General features: G+C 36.6%; 1 pseudogene; it reads left to right on the forward strand.

Moving 5' to 3' along the window:
* Positions 1-637: 637 nt before the first annotated feature.
* LOC100818427 (cytochrome P450 78A5-like) lies at positions 638-3530 on the forward strand (annotated as a pseudogene).
* The last annotated feature ends 7939 nt before the right edge of the window (positions 3531-11469 follow it).

Here is an 11469-nt window from a genome sequence, read left to right on the forward strand (position 1 = left end):
ATGTGATGTCCAGCCAAATCCTGAGGAGTGACCTTAGAGAGAAGGCCTTAGTTTATGTTTTGCTGCCTTGGTTTTACTTATTTGGGTCTTGCATAGTTTTGGTACATTTAACATCAAGGTTTGGACATTTTGTTCATATTTTAATCATAAATAACTTATATATATTATTTAGTTAGAATAATGTTCTTATTTTTCATGTTTTACTATAGCAATGTTACAAATGAGATAATAGTATGACCATTGCTTTAGTATAGAAAATTAATACATGCTATCAATATATATATATATATATATATATATATATATAATATTATAGTACCTCACATCTTTCTATTTTTCTTTTTGTAATGTATTTTGAATAATGGGTTTTCATTGCTTTTGTCTAGATAAAATCTACAGATTAAGGTGGCGTAATCATCTTGATCTTCAACTTAACAAAGTTCTATTTATAAAAGAGGAAGAAGAATTATTTGCAGCTCGCAAGCTTTAGGGGGCAAGGTTAGAAACCATTGCAAAGGTCTTCACTCTTCAGTGGCAGGACAAAAAATTCCTTGAAGAATCATTAGCATGTTATAATGGCAAGAAAGGGAAGGGAATCCAAGAAGAAAAGTTTTCAACCCTTTGAACTTCTCTTTCAATGGGGTTTGCACTTGATGGTGAGTACTAAAAGAAAACCTAAGGAGGATTTTTGCAATTCACATGTTCTCTTTTAGGAGGATTACTGCTTTTGGTGAGTTTTGAGCTCAAGTGGTGAAAGAAATTTTGGGCATGGTGGGAAAGGACATTGTGGTGGAGGTAAGGAAGGTGTTGCATTTTGGGTCATTGAATAACATGATGAAGAACATGTTTGTGAAGAGTTATGTGTTTGGCGAGGGTTAGGGGGTGATGGTGTGAGCTTGAGGAGTTAGTGAGTGAAAGGTATGATTTGCTTAGAGTGCTTAACTAAAGTCACCACTTCCCACTTTTGTGTTGGTTGGATTTGCAAGGTGTGAGGAAGAGGTGCATGAGTTTGGTGGATAAAGTGAATGTTTTTGTGGGGAAAATCATTTTGGATAATGGAGTGAAGAGGGTTGTTGAAGGTGAGGATAAGGTCAGGGTTACTGAGGGCTCTAATGACTTTGTTGATGTGTTGTTGGATTTGGAGAAAGAAAACAAGCTTCAACACTCTGATATGGTTTTTGTTTTGTGGGTAAGCTTTTTCTTATTTAATCTCATGTTCATTACTTCTTTCATTTCAAATAATTATTTTGTTTATTTTTATATCATTTTATAGTACATGCTAATTTGAATCTAGTTTATTAATGACCTTATGAATGTGCCAATGACAAAGTAATGCAATTTAATGTGATTTTACTTTTCAGGAAATGATATTTAGAGGGATTCATACAATGGATATTGTTCTGCAGTGGATTCTAATTAGGATGGTTCTGCATCTAAATATCCAAGACAAGGCTTAGTCTGTAATTGACTTTGTGGTTGGTGTAGAAGCAAGCTTCATGATGATGAATCAAGTTGATTCAAGTAGTTTTGATGATGACAAAAAGCCCAAGAGAATGATTTCAAGATTGAGTCAACAAGTTCAAGATCAAGATTAAATCAAGAAGATTCAAGAGAAGATGAATTCAAGATTCAAGAGAAGAAATCAAGAATACTTCACAAGGGAAGTATTGAAAAGATTTTTCAAAAAACAAACATAGCCCAATTTTGTTTTTCAAAAAAGTTTTTCTCAAAATTTTCTAAGTTACCAGAGTTTTTATTCTCTAGTAATCGATTACCATTTTCCTATAATCGATTACCAGTGGAAAAGTTTGATTTCAAAAGCTTTTAACTGAATTTGCAACGTTCCAATTGATTTTTAAATGATGTAATCGATTACAATATATTAGTAATTGATTACTAGTGTATCTGAACGTTGAAATTCAAATTCAATTGTGAAGAGTCACATCTTTTCATAAAATGCTTTGTGTAATCGATTACATGGTTTTGGTAATCGATTACCAGTGACAAGTTTTGAATAAAAATCAAGAGATGTAACTCTTCAAATGGTTTTCTCAAGATTTTCTCAAGGTTATAACTCTTCCAATGGTTTTCTTGACCAGACATGAAGAGTCTATAAAAGCAAGACCTTGACTTGCATTTTATGTACTTGATATAACTTTTTACACACCTTTTTGAACATCTTCTTGAAATTCTTATTCTTCTTCTTTTGCCAAAAGCTTTCTAAGTTTTCTGGTTTCCAAACCTTGTTCTTTCACAGAAAACAAAAGTGTGCTATTCATCTTTTTCATTCTCTTCTCCCTTTGCCAAAAAGAATTCGACAAGGACTAACCACCTGAATTCTTTTTGTGTCTTTCTTCTTCATTTTCCAAAAGAACAAAGGACTAACCGCCTGAATTCTTTTGTGTCTCCCTTCTCCCTTTACAAAGAATTCAAAACGACACAGTCTGAGAATTCTTTTGATTCTTTCCTTTCCCTTAAACAAAAGATTTCAAAGGACTAACCGCCTGAGAACTTTGTCTTAAGACATTGGAGGGTACATCCTTTGTGGTACAAGTAGAGGGTACATCTACTGGGGTTGTTGTAACTGAGAACAAGAGAGGGCACATCTCTTGTGGATCAATTTTAGTGGAGGGTACATCCACTTGGTTGTTCAAAGAGAACAAGGGAGGATACATCCCTTGTGGATCTTTGCTTGTAATGACTTTTACAAGGTTGAAAAGAAATCTCAAGGACCGCAGGTCGCTTGGGGACTGGATGTAGGCACGGGTTGCTGCCAAACCAGTATAAAACTCTTGTATTTGTCTTCTTCTTCTCTACACTCTTTAATTTCCGCTGTGCACTTTAATTATCGCTTTAACTTTTGGTTAAGTTTCTTTTTCTTTTCTTAACTTTGTAGTAAAAGCCTAATTAAATCTAGTAACATTAAGAAGGATAGTTTTTTAATTAGTCAAGGCACATTAATAATTAATTCAACCCCCCGTTCTTAATTATTTCGAGACCACTTGATCCAACAGTTGGTATTGAGTGCAGTGCGAGTGATGATGACCTTCCCAACCTTCCTTATGTGCATACCATAGTGAAAGAAACCCTAAGGATGCATATCAGGACCTCTTTATTTCATGGGCCAAGTTTTCCATATACAACACACAAATTGGAAACCACTTTATTCCAGTTGGCACCACTACTATGGTCAACATCTGGGCTATTAGTCATGACCAAGATGTTTGGGTTGAGCTAGAACAGTTCAAGCCAGAGCATTTTTTGAAGTACGAGGATTTGCCAATTATGGGGTCTGATCTTAGGTTGACACCATTTAGCTCTGGAATAAAGGTGTGCCCTAGAAAAGCCACGGGCTTGGCCACTGTTGAACTTTGGCTTGCTATGTTCTTACAAAACTTCAAATGGATGCCTTATGATTCCGGTGTGGACTTGTCTGAGTGCTTGAAGCTCTTTGTGGAAATAAACACTCTCTCATAACCAAAGTTGTTACAAGACCTGCTTCTCTTGCTTGTGTAAACCAATTTGGTTAATCAAGGCACATAACTTTGTTATGTAATTAGGTTGGAATATCCCATCATTTTAGGATTTCTAGTTTTAGTCCTTGAACTTTCTTTTTGCTGGCTTTAGCTCCTTAACATTTTTTTTGCCCTTACTTATAGTCCATGGTCATAGACTAAAATTAAGGACAAAAATAAAATTTAAAGGACTAAAAGTAGGAATCGAAAAAGGTTAAGGAGTTAAAACCAACAAAAAAGAAAGTTCAAGGACTAAAAATAGAAATCCTAAAATGATGGGATACTCCAACTCATTACATAGCAAGGTTATTTGCCTTGATTAACTAAAGTAGTTTACACAAGCAAGAGAAGCAGGCCTTGTAACAACTTTGTTTATGAGAGTGTATTTCATTTCCACAAAGAGCTTCAAGCACTTAGAAGAGTCCACACCATAATCACAAGGCATCCATTTGAAGTTTTGTAAGAACATAGCGAGCCAAAGTTCAATAGTGGCCAAGCCCATGACTTTCTAGGCTACACCTTTCTTCCAGAGCAGCCAGGTGCCAACCTAAGATCAAACCCCCATAATTGGCACATCCTCATCCTTCCAAAAATGCTCTGGCTTGAACTTTTCTAGCCTAGACCAAACATCCTGGTCATGAGTGATAGCCTACATGTTGACCATAACAATGGTGCCATCTAGATGAAGTGGTTGCCATTTTGTGTGTTGTGTATGGAAAACTTGACCCATGTGATGAAGGTCATGGGTTCAATTCCCTTTAGACACTTTTTTTTCACTCAATTTAACTTTGTGCCATATAAGTGTTATCTCAGTAGTAAAGATCAACTAACGGAAGGACCAAAATTGTTGAAAAAGAAGGGGACTAAATGTCTTGGTTGTAAAATAGGGGGACCAAAATTGTGTATTGAGTATTATAGGGGAGAAAAGGTATGTTTTAGCCTGATTTTTAAAACCAAATTCAAAATTTGATCCAACCTATTTTTTTGTTTATTCGATTTTCTATAGGTTTTTATTAGACTAGATTAGTTTATGAACATCTCTACTACACAAGGGTGGATTCAAAATTTAAGAAATTACATTTTAGAAGTATGCAAACTTTATGTATTTTCGAAACCTAAATTTTGAAATGATGAATTCTATCAATGTCATGGAAATTTTCAAAAGTACATAAAATTTTCATTTTTCCATAACTTTGGAAGTGATTTTTATGGATGGGTGTGGTATTTATATTTTCTCCTAAAAAGTCACCAAAAATCCTGTGATGGTAATCTGATGACTGAAATATACATGTGAAAGTTTGAAACCTAGGCCTACCTATACATATTCATAAAACAGAAAACACCAAGAAATAGCAATCACCACTAAACCCAGTCCTTGGAAGGAAGCTGCACAAAAGTGATGCCAAAGGTCAATAGTTAGAAAGTCCCAACAACAAGATCCCTATGAAGAGACATCTTGCATATCAGGATCTTTCTCACTACTCTCCTCTATCAGCCATCTAGCTCCTTCCTGAGGCACCTCTTCACTGGTTGTTGTCTTATCGCAAAATATGGCCTGATCAAGCATCTCTCGATCCCCCCTCATTAAAGACCTTCTTCTCCTTTGGCAAGTCCTCCTCGTCTATCTCCGGGTCTTCCTCCCTGCCTCCTTGGTCGACTATCAGCAGTGTTACCACTTGGGCGCTAACCCCCATTAAGGTCAAGACATGGGGTTTGGTCCCAAGTGGAAAGATGCGCTCCACCAAAGGTGAGGGTTCTAGAAAGAGAGAAGTAGTCAAAGTATGCTCAGAGTCCTCCATTTCATTCATTGGCTAAGGAATGTACTTCGGTACATCAGAATAAGATGATGAGTATGCAGTTGAGGGACATAGACTGGTACATCAAAATAAGATGATGAAGACGATGATGGTGATATCTCAACTACCTTCACTAGTGTGGCATGGCGGTAGTAGGGTAGAGTAGGATGAATACACAACATGAAGTACTCAACTAACTTCGATGCATTATCTGTGTCATCAATGGACATCATTGTGAAATGAAGGTATTCGATGAAGTGGTCTACGCCCTGGACCACATTATGAATCCACCCCCCATGGTAGCAACCTAACTCAAGGAGAAGATCTAGCTCCGCCATTTGATGCTAAACAAAAATGTAAGGGTGAGTCTCCTGCTTGGTCAACCAAACCCATAAAGACTTTAACAAGTCACACATACAAACTAACAACCACAACAATGTGGTTATCTACCAAATCTCACTCACATCCTAAAGTGTTCCTTTTTACTATCTCAACATATATTTCTCACTAGCTAGCTGCCACTGGAACTCTCAAAACTTAGTGGTCTTACACATTTTATTCAGATGATTATTGGGAGTACACCGTTTGCCATGGTACTATGGCAGACTCTCATCAACTGATTATACCTTGAATTTGTTAGGATTTCCAAGTCGACACTATGGAAAATGTAACCACAAACTCAGTGTCAGATCCTTAAGAAACATCAAGTCAGTAAGTATACCCCAGGTATCACTCTACGTGCCCATCCAATCTCTAAGGACTAACTCCTCAACACACTCCTCACCAAGGACTTATGTTCTTGTTGTTGTGAGGTCTTGTTGCACATGATACTAAATAACAAAAAAATTGGCAAATGATTCTGAGATAAATTCCCAACTCCAACAACATGACATATAAAAAAATGAAGACCCTATCCTCCAGTACCATGTGGTGTGAAAACCACCAATCGACCTCCGTCTTGCGAGCTCTAACAATCTTTCCAGCACGATGCCCTTATGCAACTCTTTTTAACTTGTGCTTTTTGCATTCCATTGTGTATTCGTGCCCGCTTGCACGTCTCTCATAACATATTGTACTCACTAGAATAAAGTTATAGTCACACCAGTACTCATGTTCGAGTTCCTATGAACTACCACACAACAATGCATGTCTTTCAAGACGTATAATACCCATTAGAACAAAGTTATAGTCAGTGCGAGACTCATGCTCGAGTCCCCGTAACTACCATACAATAAACATTTAACAAACATGGTAATTAAACACTATGATTGTAAATCAACCATATCACACAAACAATCACATTCAATTTCAATGCCCGAGGTTACACACCTTCCAGTCTCCAAATAAAACAATAGGTATATTTGCCTAGAATTAATATTTTCTGAGTCTTCCACACAACTTAAAATAGTAAAACACATATTATTCATCAATCAATTTCAACAAGTCAACACTTAGCCTAAACAAGCATTTAATCACAAAACATGCAAAAAATCCAAAACCTTAGTCCTAGAAAAATAGAATAGAAACATGACATGATTAAAATTAGCTAAAGATTTTTAACAGAGAAACTTTTTACCTAGAAACAAAGGTTATTGTCTTAGGTTTCTAACATGGTGTTACCTCTATTAAGAAATTTTTTTAAGTATGATAACTTCTTTGATTTTCGGTGGTCGTGATTTTGATAAAAAAAGGGAGATAGTGAGTTAAGATTAGACCAAAATACTTGGGGTAGGTTTGAAGCATTTTGATATCTCAATCGAGATGTTGTATTTCGATAAAGTACACTACACACGTGATGGAATGAAGTACTCAGATTGATGTAATCCTACCCTCCAAGGGCATTCATTGGATAGAAGACTCCAAAAAGATTGAGCCAGAGATGCAAGAGAAGGCCCTAGGATTCTCATGAGCCTTAGGGTAGATTTCGGGCCAATGGGCTAAGTATGAGCCAACTTATCTTTGTACATATTAGATTATGGTTTCATTATTTTTGGGCCTTGTATTTAGGGCTCCATAGTGTAGGGAGGGTACCTTAGTAATGTAGGATTTTTCAGCCTTTGTATTTTAGGGCACCTAGACTAGTTTTGTATTAGGGGTAGTTTTGTAATTTCACATGCATTAAGTGCACTATTTAATGTGTGTGTTGGGAGAGAAATTTAATTGAATTGGGAGAAGCCCAGTCCAATTAAATTTTGGACCATCCTAAGGGGGAGGTGAGCATTTGCTTGTTACACCCCATTGTCACACCATATAGTCACACTTTGTGCATGTCCTTCATGCTTTACATGCCTTATGACACCAAAGCACACTTAGTAGAGAATTTGGGACTTGATCTTGGATTAATGGGCTGAACCATAGCTAAAATTCACTAATCATAATTAGTGAAATTTTGGCTCTAAAATTTGGCTCCACAAATTCAAATTCAAATTCAAGTGAAATTTGAATAGAAATTCAAATTTCCCTCCAATTTTGTGTGACACTTAGGTTAAAAATAGAGGTCATGTGTGTGCATTTTTTGAACTTGGATCATTTGAAAATTAAACTTCAGATTTCAAAGCTCTTTTAGAGCACAAAATTTCGTGCTCTTCTCTTCCTCTCCCTTCATTCATCTCCTTTTTCCTCCAAGCTCTTATCCATGACCTCCTATGGTGGTGAGCTTCTTCTAGACTCATCTTCTCCTTGAAGCGGCATCTCCTCTCTCTCTTCCTTCTCCATTCCACTGCTATTCATCTTTCAAGAAGCAAAGGAATCCATTGATGAAGAAGATCCTAGGCCTACAAGCTCCAATGGAGCTTACATCAATTTTCCCCCACCAGGGACATCCGACAAGGTCAATGCACCCCCCTACAAGCATACACAACATCCAACGTATGAAACATGGGCACCATCAAGTACAATGACCATGGATGAATTAAAGCTCATAAGCATTCACCTCAGAGATGCTTAAATTGTTTAACCACTTTAGTCTCCCACACAAGGAACATCCGACAAGGTCACTGCACCCCCCATGAACATACACAACATGCACATCTCAATGTATTTCCAAAATCATCAATATTCCATTTCAGTATCATTCTCAACATAAACATCATCTCATCTTAATGACGTTATCAACAACAACAACAACAACCTCATTTCATATTCACATAATCATCAACAATAACATCAGCTCATGTTGACATGATCATCATTAACAATGTCATCTCAAGTCAATATCATCATAAATGTCAACCTCACCACATATCATTTAAAGTCATCAATAGCAACATCAACAGTAAGTCACATTCCGCATGTACATATATCTTTCATGCCTGAGATTCACACTCCTTAGGTCTTCAAACAACACAAGTCAAATAAGGACAATAATTTTATTCATTAACTATATATATATATATATATATATATATCGCATCCCATTCATCGAAAACATGGTTTTCTAGAAAAAAATTCAGCATGCAACAGGGACAGGCATATATTCTCATAGCTAGGTTCCCTGACCCTAACCAGGGTGTAAAAATGGTAAATTTTATAATAAACTCTCCTCACCTTTCGTGAGCTCTCCGTCAATTCCTTTTTGCGTTACTGTTTGCTGGTTCCGGCAAGTGCACAGGATCGCACAAGTAGTATAAAACAGTAAGAACCAAGTATCGAACACTCGGGGAACTTGTGTTATTTGGTAAGCTATTTCAGCAAATAGGTGTCTGGTGTGTAAAGGTAAGTGTGAATATGAACAGGTGTATAAACTATCTGTGCAAAAAGATAGAAGACCACACGAGAGAAATGATGTGTAAAAACAAGTAGAGAACATGTTGGTCTTCCTAATAAGTGCTTGATGCTAAAAAGATATTCTCTATCTAACAATGCTCATGTGTTCTTATGGTGTCTCCTGAAATACTAAACCTCGATTCCTCATGATAGTTTAGCCTAATCCTGATCAAACATCGTCCACAGATTCCTCTTGTAAGACTAAACTCAACCAGGACCGCATTAAGACACACATACTCAACAAAATTATTGCACCTCGATTCCTCATGAAAGCACGACAACTTAGCCATTCACTATCAAGGACTTTAGAGTCAGACCAATTTCCACTATTGAATGACCTTAACAAAGCATGCATCTACATGATCAAGGTAAAGGCATACTGGAATGAAAAACAGATAGCATAGAGAACACACAAAACATCATTAAATAGATAGAAATATATTTACATCAGGTACCTACAGGGAAGATCCAATAGAGGATTTAGCTTTCCATACCAGGAAGCCTTCTTAACAAGAAGAACAAGATGAAAGATTGCAAAAATACAAGTGGTGAGGATGTCTCCTTCACCTCTAGGATCTCATAATCACTCACAAACTCATCTCAAGCTCTCAAATCGGCTCCTGTTTCAAGCTCTGGTCTCTGTAGATCTTCACACAACAAAATCTCTCAAAACTCTTTGGAACTTGGACGTTTCTCTCTCTAGAAACCCTAGACATGCAAAGCTCTGAATCCCAGTCCAAACTCCCTTCAGAAAATCTGATTTCAGGCTTAAATAGGTGGCCTTGTTTATGCTCGTGCGCTTAGCGCACTTATGGACCGCTTAGCGCACGTTAGTGATTTTTGGCTTAGCGTGCCTTTCTCACTTAGCAGATGAACTGAAGCGGTGCGCTTAGTGATGTGCCATCATTTTCTTCTATTTTCTAAACCCTTTTTGCACCATTTTAATTACTGATTGGTCTTAATTGTCAATTAATCAGGCAGTTTTATTATTTGGGCTCATTTAGCTAATTTGATGTTTTTAATCTAATTTCAAGAATTAATGAAACATTGGGCTTAATTCGGATTTTGGTTATGGACTTGAAGAGGGCAAATTAAGCAGCGCTTACCTTAGTTAATTAGGAAATTTCGCAATTTTATTTTATGTTGTTCAGTGTTTATTTCGTTTTGGGCCAGAGTATTGTAATAGGGCCCAGTGACTTTGAGTGACTCTTTTTAAATAGCAGCCTTGGGATTCGTGGAAAGGATTCTGTTATGCTATTCATTATTCAGAGTTTTTGTGTTAGGGACAAATTCTCCATAACCCAGGATTAGAGAATGGCTTCTGAATCAGAGGAAACAACCCGTTTTTAATATTAGTAGTTTCGTATTCCAGTTTACTTGTTCTGCTCTTTAATCACAAAACAAACAAACCCCCCCAATCGTTACTGTTACTGCAAGTATATTATGAACATTTGGTTTGTCACTGCTCGTTGGGAAACGACCTAGGATCACTTCCTAGTTATTGCATTTTTATGTTTATTTGATTCGGGTACGGCCTCGATCACTTAGCGAACATGTACAACTCATCTTCTTCTGGATTCTTCCTCGCGCTTAGCCCAGGAGTGTTGCGCTTAGCGGATGCTCGCTAAGCCAGCAGATTGGCTTAGCGAGAAGGTGAAAACAACATTTTCCAAAGCTTGCCTAATTAACCTGAAATTGAGAGAAAATGATTATTAAACAAAAAAAATGAAAATACTAAGTATTTATACCTATACTTAATAGAAAATACTTATAACACTATAAAATAACCATAAATTGGGAGAGTTTGATACAATTTATACAAGTTTTATACACAAAAGTTAGTCGTTTTCACCGAATAACAGTTACTCAGAGGTCTCTCTCTCGTTCACGCTCGTCAGTCCAAACGCAAGTCTCTATATGTCAAATTGAAGGAAAATCAATATAGATTTCAAAAGCAAGGTCAATGACAACATTCGGGGTCAAATACCCTTGTCAAAACATAAAGGGCTGAGGGGTATTTCGGATTCTACAAAAAGGAAACATCATTTTGAAATTCCAATCATGCCAATGTGACCGAGGTTCAGTGAAGAAAACCTCAAAAATCTAGAGTGACTTGTTCACCATTGCAGTTTTGTCATAGAAGTCATGTCTAGTCATGAAACTTGTCACATAAGATTTCTTATGTTGTGCTGAATTTTATTTTCTTGTTTCTTTGTCTAACTCATTTGTTCATGAGTGCATGAAATTCTTTTAGCCTATTATTTGATTTGAGTCAAATCTTTCATGTTAATTAGTCCTTAACATGTTCATGCAAAATTCTTAGAGAGTCTTTGATTGTGAACCTTTTCTTGAACTTTTAGGTTTCCTTATGATTGTGTCTATTGTGAATTTGA

The sequence above is a fragment of the Glycine max genome, chromosome 12 (genome assembly GCF_000004515.6).
Source record: "Glycine max cultivar Williams 82 chromosome 12, Glycine_max_v4.0, whole genome shotgun sequence".
In the NCBI taxonomy this organism is placed as follows: domain Eukaryota; kingdom Viridiplantae; phylum Streptophyta; class Magnoliopsida; order Fabales; family Fabaceae; genus Glycine; species Glycine max.